This window comes from Thamnophis sirtalis, unplaced genomic scaffold (assembly GCF_051295495.1).
Source record: "Thamnophis sirtalis isolate CommonGarterSnake01/CBP01778 unplaced genomic scaffold, rThaSir2_p1.2 scaffold_2, whole genome shotgun sequence".
In the NCBI taxonomy this organism is placed as follows: domain Eukaryota; kingdom Metazoa; phylum Chordata; class Lepidosauria; order Squamata; family Natricidae; genus Thamnophis; species Thamnophis sirtalis.
The window spans coordinates 14,559,782-14,576,398 of NW_028261382.1; the positions used below are offsets into that span (position 1 = coordinate 14,559,782).

The following is a 16,617-nucleotide window of genomic DNA, read 5'->3' on the forward strand; positions in this document are numbered from 1 at the left end:
TTTTTTGCAATAGGAGAAGACTGCAAAACCTAGACTTAAGGCATAAGCCTCCAAGATTTAAGCATAAACCTAAAGATCTCCAAAGGAGAGGTATGATATAAGATAATTAAATTCAGATTCAGAAACTATATGAGGACATCACTAGATTCCTTCCACAACAAAACAAACATCATTTGTGCTATGAGGAATGATGGCATTTCAGCAGGATTGAAATGTAGAAAGTTAGCACCACCTCTCTCCTAGAAAAATGAATTATTTTAGGAAATATTAAAAGGACAGAATATTTCCCCTAAAAGGGAGAGAGAAACTCAGCCCCACTCCTTTTGTCAATTGACCATTAAGGCCTGAGCCAGTCTATTCTATATAACAAAGATCAACCCCTTTCAGGCAGATCCATTTCATTGCTCTTCATTGCACCACCCATCACGTTTCAACCAAATGTAGCACACAGATATGCACCTACAAAGTTAGCTATGACCTCTGACAGCAACCAATCGGGATACTCTTCCTGTGCCTCAGGAAGTTCAAAGCCCAGAGAGGGCATAAAACCCAGGGACTCTCAGCATCTCTCTCCTTTTCACCCAGGAGCTCCAAGGCATGTGATCCTGTCCACCATTAAACCATCTTTCCAAACAGACTCCATGAATCCAATGCCCAGTGTCTAGAGCCGAGGTGGCGCAGTGGTTAAATGCAGCACTGCAGGCTACTTCAGCTGACTGCAGTTCTGCAATAGCAATAGCAATAGCAGTTAGATTTATATACCGCTTCATAGGGCTTTCAGCCCTCTCTAAGCGGTTTACAGAGTCAGCATATCGCCCCCACAGTCTGGGTCCTCATTTCACCCACCTCGGAAGGATGGAAGGCTGAGTCAACCTTGAGCCAGTGAGATTAGAACCGCTGAACTGTAGATAACAGTCAGCTGAAGTGGCCTGCAGTACTGCACCCTAACCACTGCACCACCTCGGCTGTTCAAATCTCACCAGCTCAGGGTTCACTCAGTCTTCCATCCTTCCGAGGTGGGTAAAATGAAAACCCGGATTGTTGTTGGGGGCAATATGCTGACTCTGTAAACCGCTTAGAGAGGGCTGAAAGCCCTATGAAGCGGTATATAAGTCTAACTGCTATTGCTATTGCTATTGCTATTGCTATTGCTATTGCTATTGCTATTGCTATTTTTCCCCACTTGGAACTAAACCCAGATGGACATTTCTTGCAACATAAACTCATTCATTTGTCCAGAACTGAGAACTTGTGATTTGTTTCAACATCTAAAAGCCATCTAAAAAAGCTTGCACCACCTCAAAGACATATTCATAGTCCCAAAGGCCTGGGAAAGGGTTGTGTGCATGCATAATTAGTTCCCCATTAGCAAGCCTTGCAGACGGCAGATGTAGGCTTCCCTTCTGTCAACAATGACCCATCTGTTGTCTCTTTGGTATCATTTTCATTGTGCACCTCTGGTTGTGTATTTAATAGCAACACATTTGCAGCCATTTGAGGAGGAGTTGGGGACATGTAATAGCAGTTAAATTGGAGATGCACTGCTTTGTTTCTCCCTTCGCTGAAACTTCTGGTCAAGGATCAAGAAAGACAGATGACAACTGAAATAGCTCCTTACCAGACCCAAAGTTTAGGTCTGAATATTTTTAGGAGAGAGAGTAAAGGTAAAGGTTCTCCTAGCGCATATGTGCTAGTCGTTCCCAACTCTAGGGGGCGGTGCTGATCTCTGTTTCAAAGCCGAAGAGCCAGCGCTGTCCGAAGACGTCTCCGTGGTCATGTGGCCAGCTACCTTCCCACCAAAAGTGATTCCTATTTTTCTACTTGCATTTTTACGTGCTATCGAATTGCTGGGTTGGAAGAAGTTGGGACAAATAACAGGAGCTCACTTCGTTACGTGGAGCTAGGGATTCAAACTGCCGAACTGCCAACCTTTCTGATCGACAAGGTCAGCGTCTTAGCCACTGAACCACTGTGTCCCTTGGAGAGAGAGGAGAACCTCCTTTTCTTTAGTGGTGGCTAAACGACCTGGGAAACCTTCAATAGGGAGGTGGCTTTATGAAGCAGAGATGCCAACAATTCAATTTTCTGCGTAAACTGAAGGATTATTTTATTTTCCCCTTGCTCTTCTCTTTCCTTGGGATTTCCTTTCAGCAGAATGTTTCTGCACAGCTAATACTTATTTAGCTTTTGTTTAATTCATAATTATTTGTTTAATAAACATTAGAAGAGACTTAAAACTCCTTTCCTGTAGGAACGTAAGGTGACTTACAGGAAGGGAGAGGGAAGAAGGAAGAAAATTCCCCTCATTTTTCCCAACAACAAGCCTGCTATATAGATTGGACATTCAGAGAAAGACTGGTTCAAAAGAAACTGGGAATCTCTATGGCTTCCTTGTTCTTGTTAAATTTGAAAACGCCCTACTCCAATGTTTCCCAACCTTTCCTATTTCCAGGTGTATGAATGTCAACTCCCGGAATAATTATTAGTCTCCGTGCTGGCAATGGAATTCTGGGAGTTGAAGTCCACAAACCCTAAAATGGCCAAGGTTGTGAAACTGCCCTATTTGTTATGACTTTCTGGTTCATCTATTATTATTTTCAGTGCATTAAACCTAGGTTTTTTTTTTCCATGGAATTCACTGTAATAATTGTATTTTTCGTTTTATGCAGTGAACTTTACCATCTGTCTCAGTTATAGAATCCTCTTTGAATACCCCCTCTGATCGGTCTCCTTCACTCTTCAAATGAATGAAATTGTTTTGAGAATTACTTTCTCAATTTCACTTTGTATTCTTTTACTGTTTGCTTTTATGTGTAATGAATTTCTTCGTTATATTTGTTTGATGTATACTTTTTGTCATTTTTTTATTTGCTTGGTTATTCTCTTTCCCTTTATTTACGTTCCCTTTAGTTTTATATTTTAACGTTTCATGTTGAAATCAAACAAAGATATTGTATGAAAAGAGAGAATTACTTTTCAGAAAGGTTTGCAAACAGCTACTTAAGGTCAAATGAAACCCTCTCCCCTAATTCTTACCTTGTATATGAAAACGTCTACTTCTTTCTCTTGCTTTTTCTCAGAGTCCTGTTTTCACAGTCACCTGGAATTAATGGGAAACCTTTACTTCAGTAATTTTCTATGGTGGTTGCCATAAATCTCTCTATCCTTCATGACTTTGCCTTGTCATTGATTTACAACCATAATGGAACCCAACATTGTTGTTGCTAAGCGAGACATTTGTTAACTTTGTTTCGCCCCATTGTACAAACTTTCTTGCTACAGTTGTTAAGTGAATCACTGCAGTAGTTAAATGAGTGGCACGGTTGTTAAGTGAATCTGTCCTCATTAATGAAAAGAAGGACTAGAGGTGACATGATAGCAGTCTTCCAAAATCTCAGGGGCTGCCACAAGGAAGAGGGAGTCAAGCTATTTTCCAAAGCACCTAAAGGCAGGACAAGAAGCAATGGATGGAAACTAATCAAGGAGAGAAGCAACCTAGAACTAAGGAGGAATTTCGTGACAGTTAGAACAATTAATCCACTTGCCTCCAGAAGTTGTGAATGCTCCCACGCTGGATATTTTTAAGATGTTGGATATCCATTTGTCTGAAGTGGTGTAGGGTTTCCTGCCGAAGCAGGGGGTTGGACTAGAACAGTGTTTTTCAACCACTGTGCCGCGGCACACTAGTGTGTCGTGACATAGTGTAAGGTGTGCCGTGAGAAAAACACCTGCCTATAGTCAATATAGGCACAGAGTTAATTTTTTAAAACATTTTCTAATGGTAGTGTGCCTCGTGATTTTTTTCATGAAAAAAGTGTGCCTTTGCACAAAAAAGGTTGAAAAACACTGGACTAGAAGACCTCCAAGGTTCCTTCCAACTCTGTTATTCTATTCTATTCCTCATTGACTTTGCTTGCCAGAAAGTTGCAAAATGTGACATAGCAACCCTCATAAATATGAACCAGTTGCCAAGCATTCAAATTTTGATCACATGACCATGGGGATGCTGAAACGGTTGTAAGTGTAAAAAATGGTCACAAGTCCCTTTTCGTAGTGCAATTGAAACTTTGACCAATCGTTGTAAGTTGAGGCTGTCTGATCTATAATCTCCATCACTTCCCCATTTTGGTCTGTGTTTGAGTCCAAGAAAGCCAGACTGCTTATTTTGCTATGGTTAAGAAAACTCTGAAATGCACAAGGATGCTGATTGATATTACATTTTAATGTTAAAAGTTAAGTTTTATTATTAAAAAATAACATTACACTTTAATTTTTTTTTAAACTACCAACTTTTTCATGTCAAAACCTTTTACATTTTTATTGCTTTCAGTGAGCAGAGTGATAGTCACTAATATATAACCATCCCACACCCACAAGAAGGCAAAGCAATGATGCAAGACTAGGTGTAAGACCAGTGCAGTAACTACAGGGTGTGTCTTCTTATCTTTTAATATTAAAAGTTAAGTTTTAATATAAAACTGAAATGGTATAGGGCAGTGTTTTTCAACCACTGTGCCGCGGCACACTAGTGTGCCGTGACATAGTGTAAGGTGTGCCGTGGGAAAAAGACTTTACATATAGTCAATATAGGCACAGAGTTAATTTTTTTTAACATTTTCTAATGGTGGTGTGCCTCGTGATTTTTTTCATGAAAAAAGTGTGCCTTTGCACAAAAAAGGTTGAAAAACACTGGTATAGGGTTTCCTACCGGAAGCAGGGCTTGGACTAGAAGACCTCCAAGGTCCCTTCAACTCTGTTATTCTGTTCTGCTAAGTTTAATATTAAGTTTTAAACTTAATATTAAACTTAGCAGAACATAATAACAAAATTATTGGAAGGGTCCTTGGAGGTCTTCTAGTCCAACCCCCTGTTCAAGCAGGCAATCCTATACCATTTCAAATAAATGGTTGTCCAATCTCTTCTTAAAAACCTTCAGTGTCGGAGCATTCACAACTTCTGGAAGCAAGTTGTTCCACTGATTATTTATTCTAACTGTCAGGAAATTTCTCCTTAGTTTTAGGTTGCTTCCCTCCTTGATTAGGTGCTTTTAAAGTTAAACTAAATATTATTTTAAAAAGCACCACCTTTTTTTCTGAAAGTTTCATGATGATATCTCTTACATTTTTGATGCGTTCAGTGAGCAGAGTGACATCGACTAATATATAACCATCCCACCCACAAGAGGGCAAAGCAATGGTGCAAGATCAAGAATAAGACCAATGCAGCAACTACGGGGTATAAGGCAAAGTTCGGGTACTGGGATTGGCATTACAGGCGAAGGCGAAGGCTATTGAATATACCCATTGGTATGTGAGTTCTGGTCCCACCTTAGGCAATGAAAGCCAGCTGGGTGACTTTGAGCCAGTCTCTCTTTCTCTGCCCAACCCTCCATACAAACCCAGATGGCTTTCATGGCAAGCAAAGTTATTGTTATTGTTGTGGGGAAACTAACAGGAGGAAGGAGTGTTAGGTATGTTCACCGCCTTGAATTACTTATATAAAGCAATAAAGGCAAGGTAAAAAAATAATAATCGGTGGCACGAACCAGTTAAGAGAAATAATCAGAATAAATTAAAACAAGAGTGGGGGGGGGGAGGAACTTAAAATTGTAAGCAAAGGCTGCAAAATACAGGTAGTCCTCGACTTATGACCACAATACAACCCCACATTTTTGTTGCTAAGTGAGACCTATGTTAAGTGAAATTTGCCCCATTTTATGATCGTTCCTGCCTGCCACAGTTGTTAAGCGAATCACTGCTGTTGTTAAGTTAGTGACACGGTTGTTAAGTGAATCTGGCTTCCCCATTGATTTTGCTCGTCAGAAGATCACATGATTGCGGGCCACTGCAACCGTCGTAAATATGAGTCGGTTGCCAAGCAGACGAATTTGGGTCATATGACCAGGGGGAACAGTGCAACAGCCATTCAGTGTGAAAAGTGGTCCTAAGTCACTTTTTTTCAGTGCCATTGAAACTTGGAATGGCCACTAAATGAACCATTGTAAGTTGAGGACTGCCTGTAACAGAGTTGGAAGGGGCCTTGGAGGCCTTCTAGTCCAACCCCCTCCTCAAAAAGGAGACCCAACCCCAGTCCAGTCTCAAAAAAATAAAAAGTCAAGAATTATGGCAGAAATGCTTTTGAGGGAGATGCAAAACGTTCTTTAGCGCCATAAAGGAAAAACACAAAACTCAAAATTCTCATATCCCAGCAAGCAACTATCTTCAGAAAGCCTACCCCATGCCTTAATCACCACAGACCCTGATTTTATTTCATTATTACTAATTATTATGTTATCATTATTGTGGCTCCTGTCCCTTTAAAAATCAGATTCCTCACTCCGCCCCCTCCCGTCTCAACTCGGTACTTCTTACTCCCCTACCCCTCCCACCCTAAAACCGCGCCCGAGAATCCCTTTCTGGGACTCCGATTGGCCGCATCTTTAATTAACCCCCTCCCGCCGCTGTCGAAGGAGGAGAAGCTCGATTGGTGCGGCGGCGGGTTTCGTCACAAAGGCTTTCCCTCTTCCGATTGGTCCCTCTGCCCCGTAGAGCTTTGGGGAAAGTAGTTACTTTCAAACCTTTGATTGTTATTGTACCGAGGGGGAAAGAAGGGGAGCGAGACGCCCCCGAGGGGCGGTGGTGGTGGTGATCTACGGCGATCCCAAGATCCAGGCAGCCCCGCCCCACCTTGAGAGATCCAAGAGGTGAGCATTCGTGAAACACATGATTTTCTGCATTTTATTCCCTTTGCTCTGGGATTTTTATTTTAAAAGGGGGGGGGTTGTCATTAAAAGAGATCAAAAAGAACCCCCAAATGGATCACAAATATAGCGCAGAAGATCATTCATTCCCTGCCCCACGCGGAAAGATTGCTTATAAAATTAAACTCGGGGTTGACTGGGGTCGTGTGAACCAATCAATCAGGTTTTATTCACAATCGGGCGAAAGGTGTGCATTGTTCCCTGCTCCAGTTTCTGGAAAAAAAGGCTTTGGACATCCATTGTTTGCTAAACTCGCAAGATTCGTTTGCCACGCCATGTACATGTGTTATGCATTCGAACTAAACTCTGTTGTTTCTCCCTGTCATATAATACATGGGGGTATATAGGCATAATTTTTTTTTTCCAGATTAACAGAGTTGGAAGGGACCTTGTAGGTCATCTAGTCCAACCTCATCAGCTCCGCCTGGCTGCTTAGCTTTCTCCTTGCGAGATGGTCTAAGATTGATGTGGTTTTTCCCACTGAGATCGGAGCCATAAAATGAACCTTTATTTATTTGTTTCATCAAGCATGAATTAAATAACAGATATAAATATAAACATGATTATGAATGCAGGAAATGAATACGAATACAGGGGAATATTAGGACGGGGACGTTGGTGCGCTTATGCATGCCCTTAAAGACTTCTTAGGAATGGGGTGAGGTCAACAGTAGGCAGTCTTAAGGTTAAAGTTTGGGGGTTTGGGGAAGAAACCACAGTGTCAGTGTCACAGTGTCAGGTAGTTGTTAGTCAGGTAGGGAGTGGTCTTCACTAACTTGTGTCTCTTGTACCTAAGTGAAGCCTCCCTCCTAACTCAGGTTAGGAGGCTGAGAAGTCCATGGTTACTGGACTTCTGAGTTATTTATTTATTCATTTATTTGGTCATGTTCGTGTAGTATATATTAGAGATGGAGACCCTTTTGAGAGCTGTGTGCAACAAAAATCTCATTTAAATGTATGGCTGTTAGTGGACATTCAAAGTGGCAATGAAGTTATTCTAAGTCTAAGTAGTGAGTCGACGATGCTGGAAAGAATAAAAAAGGAGGGGTTTTTTTTCTTCCTTACGAGCCATTTTAAAATTAAATAAACTCTTGGGGGTGCTGTCACAAAGGTGCTTTTCTTTCTTTCTTTCTTTCCCTCCCTCCCTTCCTTCCTTCCTTCCTTCACTCATTCATTCATTCCTTTCAATAAGGCAACTGGACTTTGTTTTTCTTTGAAGACATTTCACTTCTCAGCTAAAAGCCTGAGCAGATGGCAACAGCGTATAAATTTCATATGGTGGTATGAAAAAGAGCATATTTGCTTTCGTTTGTCCTCACATACTTTTTGCAGACACCTAGTTTTAATTTTACTTCCCCTCCCCCCCCCCTATTTATATCCGCTTAGGCAGATTCCATCTGATGTTTAAAAAAATCCAATGTTTGTTTTTGCACCATATGTTTTATATCCAAATACCTTGCTTTTAAGTTTCTGCTAATATTGTTGTTTACCCAACAGCTACCATTTTAATTGTGAATTGTGTGGTTTGATAATTTAGTCAGCTGTTGTCTTCCCAAGCAAGAGATAGGGAGACACGAAGACTCAGAGATCTCATTATGATTCATGCAGATTATATATATATATATATATATATATATATATATATATATATATATATATATATATATATATATATATATATATATATATATATATATATATATATATATATATATATATATAATCTGCATGAATATATATATTAGCTTCCTCCCATAATTGGGGCTTACCAGCGGTTGTAAAAATCTAATAGATAGATGTGTGTGTGTGTGTGTGTGTGTGTGTGTGTGTGTGTGTATGTAGGTACGTACATACGTAGGTACGTACATACATATATATTTGTAGATTTTCACGGGTGTAGGTATGCTGGTCTTCTTGTGTTCAGGTCTTTTCCCGTGTAAGATTGAAATTGTCTTGGCAACGTTTCGGCAAGGTCCCACTGGCCAGCTTCCGACTGGTGTTTTCGGCTTTGTGCTTGTGCAAGTAAAGCGTGGTCAGAGCTGCCGTCTTTCTATAAATCTTGGTGTGTGAGTGAGTGTGTGGAGTGCTGGCTCTGACCACGCTTTACTCGCACAAGCACGAAGCCGAAAACAAGCACGAAGCCTGAAGTTGGAAAATAGCACTGCCTGATCTGTGGGATCCTTTATTTTCCTGCTGATGGAATAGAATAACAGAGTTGGAAGGGACCTTGGAGGTCTTGTAGTCCAACCCCCTGCGTAGACAGGAAACCCTATGTACCATTTCAGACAAATGATTATCCAAACTCTTCTTAAAAACTTTCAGTGTTGGAGAATGTACAATTTCTGGAGGCAAGTTGTTCCACTGATTAATTGTTCTCACTGTCAGGAAATTTCTCCTTAATTAAGTAGCTTCTCTCTTGATAGATCTCCGATATACAGAGAGACTAAACTGAAGCCCATTCAACTGTGTTGTGACAACAAAATTACAATTAAGCGCCTTCACACATTGCACCAAATCCTAACCTTCGACTTGCAAATCAGTACAGAAGGTGCTTAAGTATCAAACTTTCTTATGGGTTCACAGAGGTGGACTCAGTTGGTAGAGGAATGGACTATCTTGGATGACCTATATTTTTGTACAATTAAGGCCATACATTGTCGGAAAACGTAATGTGGATCATTTTAGCTTAACATGTTGGTTAAATCTAGCCAGAGTAGTTTGTGGTTTATAGCTTAGGGGAGTGATGGCAAACCTTTTCGGCACCGAGTGTCCAAATGAGCATGCACATGCATGCACACCCTGGAGCACCGTAAACCCAAAGACCAGCGGGCCAGTTTGTGCGTGCCTGTTTTTTGGCCATTTTTGGGTCGTTTTCAAGGCTTTTTGGCCACAAAACAGCAGAAAAACAGCCTGAAAACGGTCCCCAAAATGGCGGGAAAACAGCCTGAAAAACAGCCTGGTATTTGGCTGTTTTTCAAGCCATTTTCCGGTGCTCCGGTGCCCGCAAAGACCAGCTGGCTGGTGCATATGTACATGCTAGAAACCAGAAGAGCATCTGGTGATGGCAGCCGTGCCCACAAGAGGGCTTTGCATGCCACCTTTGTCACATGTGCTATAGGTTTACCGTCGCGGGCTTAGCGCAAAGAATGAATTCATTTAGGGATGGCTCATTCAGACGTGCTTAAAACCATAATTGTGTGGATCCAGACTCTCTTTATGACGGAGGGATAAAGATGAGTGCATGACAAACCTTTGGGAATGCATATAATTCAAATGTGGCAGTGAGAAACTTCAGCGCCGGAACCCTTAAATTCTTGCTTTGCATTTTCCACATTGTACCTCAGTGAAAAGAAGTATCCCACATAAAAAGTCCTCTTATGACCACAATGGAGCCCAAACTTTCCGTTGCTAAGCGAGATGGTTGTTAAGCGAGTTTGGCCCCACCTCTCTTGCCACAGCTTTTAAGTGAATCCCTACAGTTGTTAAGTTAGTAATCTAGTTGGGCGGTGAATCTGGCTTCCCCATTGACTTTGCTTGTCAGAAGGTCGCAAAAGGGGGCCACTTGACTGCCACTGTCATAAGTATGAGTCAGTTGCCACGCATCTGAATTTGACCTTGGGGATGCTGCGGTGGCCATAAATGTGAAAAATGGACATAAGTCGCTTTTTTTCAGTGCCATTTTAACTTCAAATGGTCACTAGATGCATAAATGTTAGTTGAAGAGACCTGTACATTTTAAACACACCCATTTTGTTTTGTTTTTTACCAAAAAAAAAGCCCTTACATGTTAATTCAGCAGCAAACAGTAATTATTTTCCTCTTCTGCAGACAGAAAAAAAAAAGATTGTATCTTTTAAAAAAACATAAACTCTGCTGAAGTGAGCAGTACTTCGTGTACTTTGTTCCTAAGAAACTGCATTTCTGTAAATAAATAAACCCTGCCTCAAGAAGATTCAAGTGAATAGCAATAGCAATAGCAGTTAGACTTATATACCGCTTCATAGGGCTTTCAGCCCTCTCTAAGCGGTTTACAGAGTCAGCATATTGCCCCCACAGTCTGGGTCCTCATTTCACCCACCTTGGAAGGATGGAAGGCTGAGTCAACCTTGAGCCGGTGAGATTAGAACCGCTGAACTGCAGATAACAGTCAGCTGAAGTGGCCTGTGGTACTGCACCCTAACCACTGCGCCACCTCAGCTCGTTGGAGCCAATGTGAATTTACCACAAGGCAGTTACTTCGCATAGAATTTTAGTTTAGAATTTTAAAATCCGCTTACCTGTATAACTGGGTCCTCACTGCATGTTTCCTTTCCTGCCTTCTTAAGAGTTGGAAATCACCTCGAAAAGGATCTTTTTCCAGCTAAGGCAGTGTTTCTCAACCTTGGCAACTTGAAGATGTCCGGACTTCAACTCCCAGAATTCCCCACCCAGCGAATGTCCGGACATGTTCAAGTTGCCAAGGTTGAGAAACACTGAGCTAAGGCCTTTTCACAAGCCATGAGGTCTGGGAACACAGAGATTGATTAAATCAAAGTTTAAGCACCTGTGCAATTTAAAGAGCCGGAACTAGTACAGTTAGTATTCTATGGTCTCCTGTTATATACTGCTTTTCTGTAAAATGGTCATGATACATACCCAGCAAACATTATACCCAGAAGGAAAAATGTATGGGGCTGATAAAAGAAGAATAATTAGAAAAGGGACATCTCTTATTTGATACCTTAAAACAGTGTTTCCCAACCTTTGGCAACTTGAAGATGTCCGGACTTTAACTCCCAGAATTCCCCAGCCAGCGAATGCTGGCTGGGGAATTCTGGGAATTGAAGTCCAGACATCTTCAAGTGGCCAAGGTTGGGAAACACTGCCTTAAAATGACATTATGTAAAAGGAATGGCTGGAAATGGTTTTCAGAGGAGAGGATGGGAGTTGCATCATTAACACATTTGTGAGCACCAGGCCTGATTAGATCTGGGTGTGAAGACTCAATAGATAGCACGGATAGTCCTCGAGTTACGACCACAGTGGAGGCCAAATTTTATGTTGCTAAGTGAAACATGTGTTAAGTGCGTTTTACCTCATTTTACAACCTTTCTTGCCACAGCTGTTAGGTGAATCATTGCAGTTGTAAAGTTATTAACATGGTTGTTAAGTGAATCTGGGCTTCCCCCTGGACTTCGCTTGTCAGAAGGTCGCAAAAGCGGATCACATGACCCCAGGACACTGCGACAGTCATAAATGTGAACTAGTTGCCAAGCAACTGATTTTTTTTTTATCAAATAGCCATAGGGATGCTGCTGTTGTTGTAAGTGTGAAAAATGAGAATAAATCACTTTTTTCAGTGCCGCTTTAACTTTGAACGGCCACTAAACAGACTGTTGTAAGTCGGGGCCTCTACTATAGTTGTCAACTTACAAATAGTTCATTTAGTGATTGTTCAAAGTGACAACGGTGCTGAAAAGAGTGACTTATGACCGTTTTTCACACTTGTGACCTTTGCAGCATCCCCATGGTCACGAGATCATAATTCAGATGCTTGGCAGTTGACTCATAGTTATGACAGTTGGGCAGTGTCCCAGGTCATGTGATCTGCTTTTGGGACCTTCTGACAACTCAACGGAGAAGCCAGATTCGTTTAACAACCGTTACTAGTTTAACAACTGCAGGGATTCACTTAACCAATGTGGCAAGTAAAATGGGGCAAAACTCCCTTCACCAAGTTCTTACTTTGCAACATAAATTTCGGGCTTGACTGTGGGTCATAAGTCGAGGACTACCTATATATGTCTAAATCAAGTCTTTTTGATTGGCTTCAGGTCTAAATAAAGCTGGCTTCACATCAGTGGTGGGTTTCAAATCCCGTTCCAACCGGTATGGTTGGAACAGGGCCAGCGGCGTCCTCCTAGATGCGTGCAATGCATGCATCTTAGCGCCTCCACGATGCTCCAGCTGCCCCATGGAGCGTCGCGCAGGTGCTGTATGCGCCATGCGCGTGCGCGGCAGCACACAAGCTTTAAAACACAGGTAAGGAGCTCAGGCAGGCGGGTGGGCCCTCCGAAGCACCGTACCGGAATGGTATCTGGTGCTCCGGGCTGGCTCCGGTACACCCCGTCTGCAACCCACCACTGCTTCAAATGATCCCCTGGTTTGTTTAACCACTATGCTTCCTTCCCAAATCCCTCCACTCAGCTCCACCTGCCAGAGGGAGTAGCAAGGCAAACCTTAGGAATTTGTGTCTACGGTTTGTTTTAGCTTTTTTCACCCAAACCAGGAGACTGGATTGTTGCTTTCCTAGCAAGCCACACTTTTTTTTTATGATCTCATAACTGTTATTAATAATATGTATTTATAACAATTTTTTCCCTACAGTTGACAATATACTTGAAAATTGCTTTCTTACCATCCCATAGATCCATCTTATCTTACAATGGTCCTACTTCTTCTTCCCTCCCTCCCTCTTTCCTTCCCTCGTTTCTTCTCTCCTACTCTCCTTCCTTCCCTCCTTCCTTCCCTCCCTCCTTCCCCCTTCCCTCCCTCCTTTCTTCTCTCCTTCCCTCCTTCCTTCCTTCCCTCCTTTCTTCTCTCCTTCTTCCTTTCCCCCTTCCTTTCCTCCTTCCTTCCCCCTTCCTTCCCTCCTTTCTTCTCTCCTTCTCTCCTTCCTTCCCTCCTTCCTTCCCTCACCAAGCCACACTTTGAAGCACATTCTTGCTTATCGTAATATGTGTCACGTTTAATCTTGTAGGCGCAGCTTAACACATATTATTTCCGCCTTCCTTGCTGCAAATCCTGTAAGGTGGCTAGAATTGCTTTCCCCCGCGTTGCAGAGAAGGAATAAGTCCAAAGAGCTCTCTTATTTATTTTTTTTATTTTTTTAAAAGGCGACTGCAAATTTGGTGGCTTAAGAGAGACTCGAATGAGCTGCCTTGCAGCGAACAGCTTCTTTCCTGCCAATTCATTTTGTCTTGAACTTCTGGAAGCTCAAATGGTAGCAATTTGCTGGTTCATCAACTTCTTAAGCAACATTCAAGAGACTGGAGCAGGGGGAAAACAGGATCGGTGAGGCCAGGATAAATGCATGGACAGGCAGTTATTTAAAAAGTGTGGTGAAACAGGGTGGTGTTCTTTGCGTCACCATTCAATCTCTTTGCACACCAGGAAAAACTAAATGGAAACGCAACCGTGTGTGTGTGTGTGTGTGTGTGTGTGTGTGTGTGTGTGTATTCTGCATACTTTGGTTCATATTGTACCTTTTAAGAGTACAATCATTTGAAGCCATGCTGATTTCCTCCTGTCCAGAACTAGCATGTATTAGCTTTATTCAGACCTGAAGCCAATCAGAAAGACTTGATTTAGACATATACAGGTAGTCCTCGATTTACGACCCACAGGCGAGCCCAAAAGTTTGGAAAAATAATAAAGTGACCCATGAATTCCATTGAAATGGCTTTTTAAGGTTTAGGTTTAGGTTTCATTTTATTTATATGCCGCCCTATTCCCAGCGGGACTCAGGGCGGCGCACACGTAGTCGCCTTTTTAAAAAGGCCCCAAAAGTCATAAAATAGGACACTTCACACTCACCAACTGTCCTCTTAGGATATGTTGGGCTCCGTTATGTTAGTGTTGTGGCCCGCCAGCGGCCAGTGGAGCTGGCAGCATATTCGGACAGTGAGGAGATTGGGAAGGAACATGTGCCAGGCCTGGAGTCTGGGGAAGGCTCTAATAAGGGCTATGTGTCAGAGGCAGAGTGGGGGCCAGAGCCGTGTGCCAGTTACAGTTGCCTTCGGAGTTGGAGATCAGTGGGGCAGAAGAACAGCGCCACTGCGCAGTTACCAGACGAGGGGAACAGCTAAAGAACGGGTCGACTTGGGAGTAAGGCCACAGGTGACTGATGAATGGCCCCTCCCAGAGGAAATAAAAGAGGAGCTAAGGGGGAGTGGAGTTTGCAGGAGACAATTAGTTCCCTTAATTGGTTCTCTCCAAGGCTCCTTGCCAAGTTTTGCAGATATCGGCTTGGCAGCTCTCTAAGCCAGATAAGATCTGTGACTATAAATCCTCCCTTCAAAAACTTTGTTGGATGTAAATTAGCAGAATTCACAGTAAATTAACAAAAGGGTTTTATTTTCTGTCGGGATAAGGAGTTTGCTTCACGCTCTTGGGAAGCCTAGGTCAGTACAGGTAGTAAGTTCAGGATTGCCTGTAGTCCAGTATCTCCCCATCATAGAGACAAGTTTAAAGGGACGAAGATGGTAACAATCCTAAACTGTCCTGAGAAGACAGATTCAAGCTTGATTTCTCTCCCTTGAGATTGCAACCTTAAATTATTTAACGGCAAAACAAGTCTGGGGCTGCTGATTTATGCATTGCAGGTAAAAATATCTAAGCAGTTGGAACCTATTCTAATGTCTATAGATTTGCTCCTGTAGTTTGGAGAGACTAGGCAGATTTCCCCAACCTTGACGGCTTTACTACGGCTAAGAGCCAAGGTGGCGCAGTGGTTAAATGCAGCACTGCAGGCTACTGCTAGATCAGCAGTTCAGCGGTTCAAATCTCACCGGCTCAGGGTTGACTCAGCCTTCCATCCTTCCGAGGTGGGTAAAATGAGGACCCAGATTGTTGGGGGCAATATGCTGACTCTCTGTAAACCGCTTAGAGAGGGCTGAAAGCCCTATGAAGCGGTATATAAGTCTACTGCTATTGCTATTGCTATTTACGGCCGACGGGGAGAGGGGATGGTTCTACACGAACAGTCAATAATCACATCACGCATGAAGCTCCTTTTGTGCAAACAGCATACACGGGCGCCCCCAGCTCAAGCAAATAGAGCCCATGTGCACGTGCTCACCCGCTACTCGTACAAGCGCTCACCTGCTACTCATGCAAGCGCTCACCCGCTACTCGTGCAAGCGGGGATGCACATATGCTCAACCGCTGTTTCCCTGGCCCAGTTGCAAACAGCTCACAGCCCATTAGGTTTGGGGACCCCCTAGATTAAGGGAATCACCGGACAGATCCATGGGAATATAACCGAGATGCGTTATTGAGGATCTGTGTCACCGAGAACATTACCGGTTGCCATGAAGAATTGGCATTATTGCCGGCCACGGATCCGGTTGAAAGGGCAGAAGTAAGTCTGATGTATGTAATTGAGAGTGGTGTCTAATTCGGCCCTTTGCAGATGGTCGAGACAACGACTGCCTTCCTTAAACTCTATTGCTTAATCAGGCTTCTTGCTGGGAGGGCTGCTAAGAAACACTCAACTATTGCAAGGTACATGTCAGCCCTTCTTCTTCACCATGCCCGCCCTCCCCGTTTCAATGGCAGCCGAAGCAGCAGCAAAGCGGAGGCTGACAGTACATCCGGGCCTCTTGATGTATGTAGTTTTGCACTGTGACCACATCAAAGTGTCTTCCTACCAACTTTACTTCCCCGCAGTTAGTGCTGCTTCAACTGATAAAGCCTGCCGGGAACGTCTCCTGCCAAGGCTGAGAAGATCCCAGGCCGGAAGCTGACCACTGCAGTCGGTGGTTTAGCAAATGTCAACGCTGACAAGGGAATTTGTCAGCTGTAAGTCAGGCTTGCTTGCAAGGAGGAGAAATCACCAACAGGTTGTGTAGACGTTAACAATATTTGCAGTAAACCATCCAAAGCCAGCATTTTATTATTTATTTATTTATTTATTAGACTTATATACCGCTTCATAGGGCTTTCAGCCCTCTCTAAGCGGCTTACAAATTTTTTTTAGCAAATTGAGTCAGCAACTTGCCCCCACAGTCCGGGTCCTCATTTCACCCACCTCGGAAGGATGGAAGGCTGAGTTGACCTTGAGCCGGTGAGATTTGAACCGCTGAACTGCAGATCAC

At 42.9% G+C, this 16,617-nt stretch overlaps 1 protein-coding gene across 1 annotated transcript in view; it reads left to right on the forward strand.

Annotated features, from left to right (window-relative positions):
- The first annotated feature begins 6,595 nt into the window (after window positions 1–6,595).
- KLHL25 (kelch like family member 25) overlaps window positions 6,596–16,617 on the forward strand; it is a 36,638-nt gene continuing 26,616 nt past the window's right edge. Inside the window, exon 1 of the mRNA XM_014076058.2 lies at window positions 6,596–6,703. The gene's annotated coding sequence lies outside the window, so the exon portion shown is untranslated. The remainder of the gene's footprint in view (window positions 6,704–16,617) is intronic.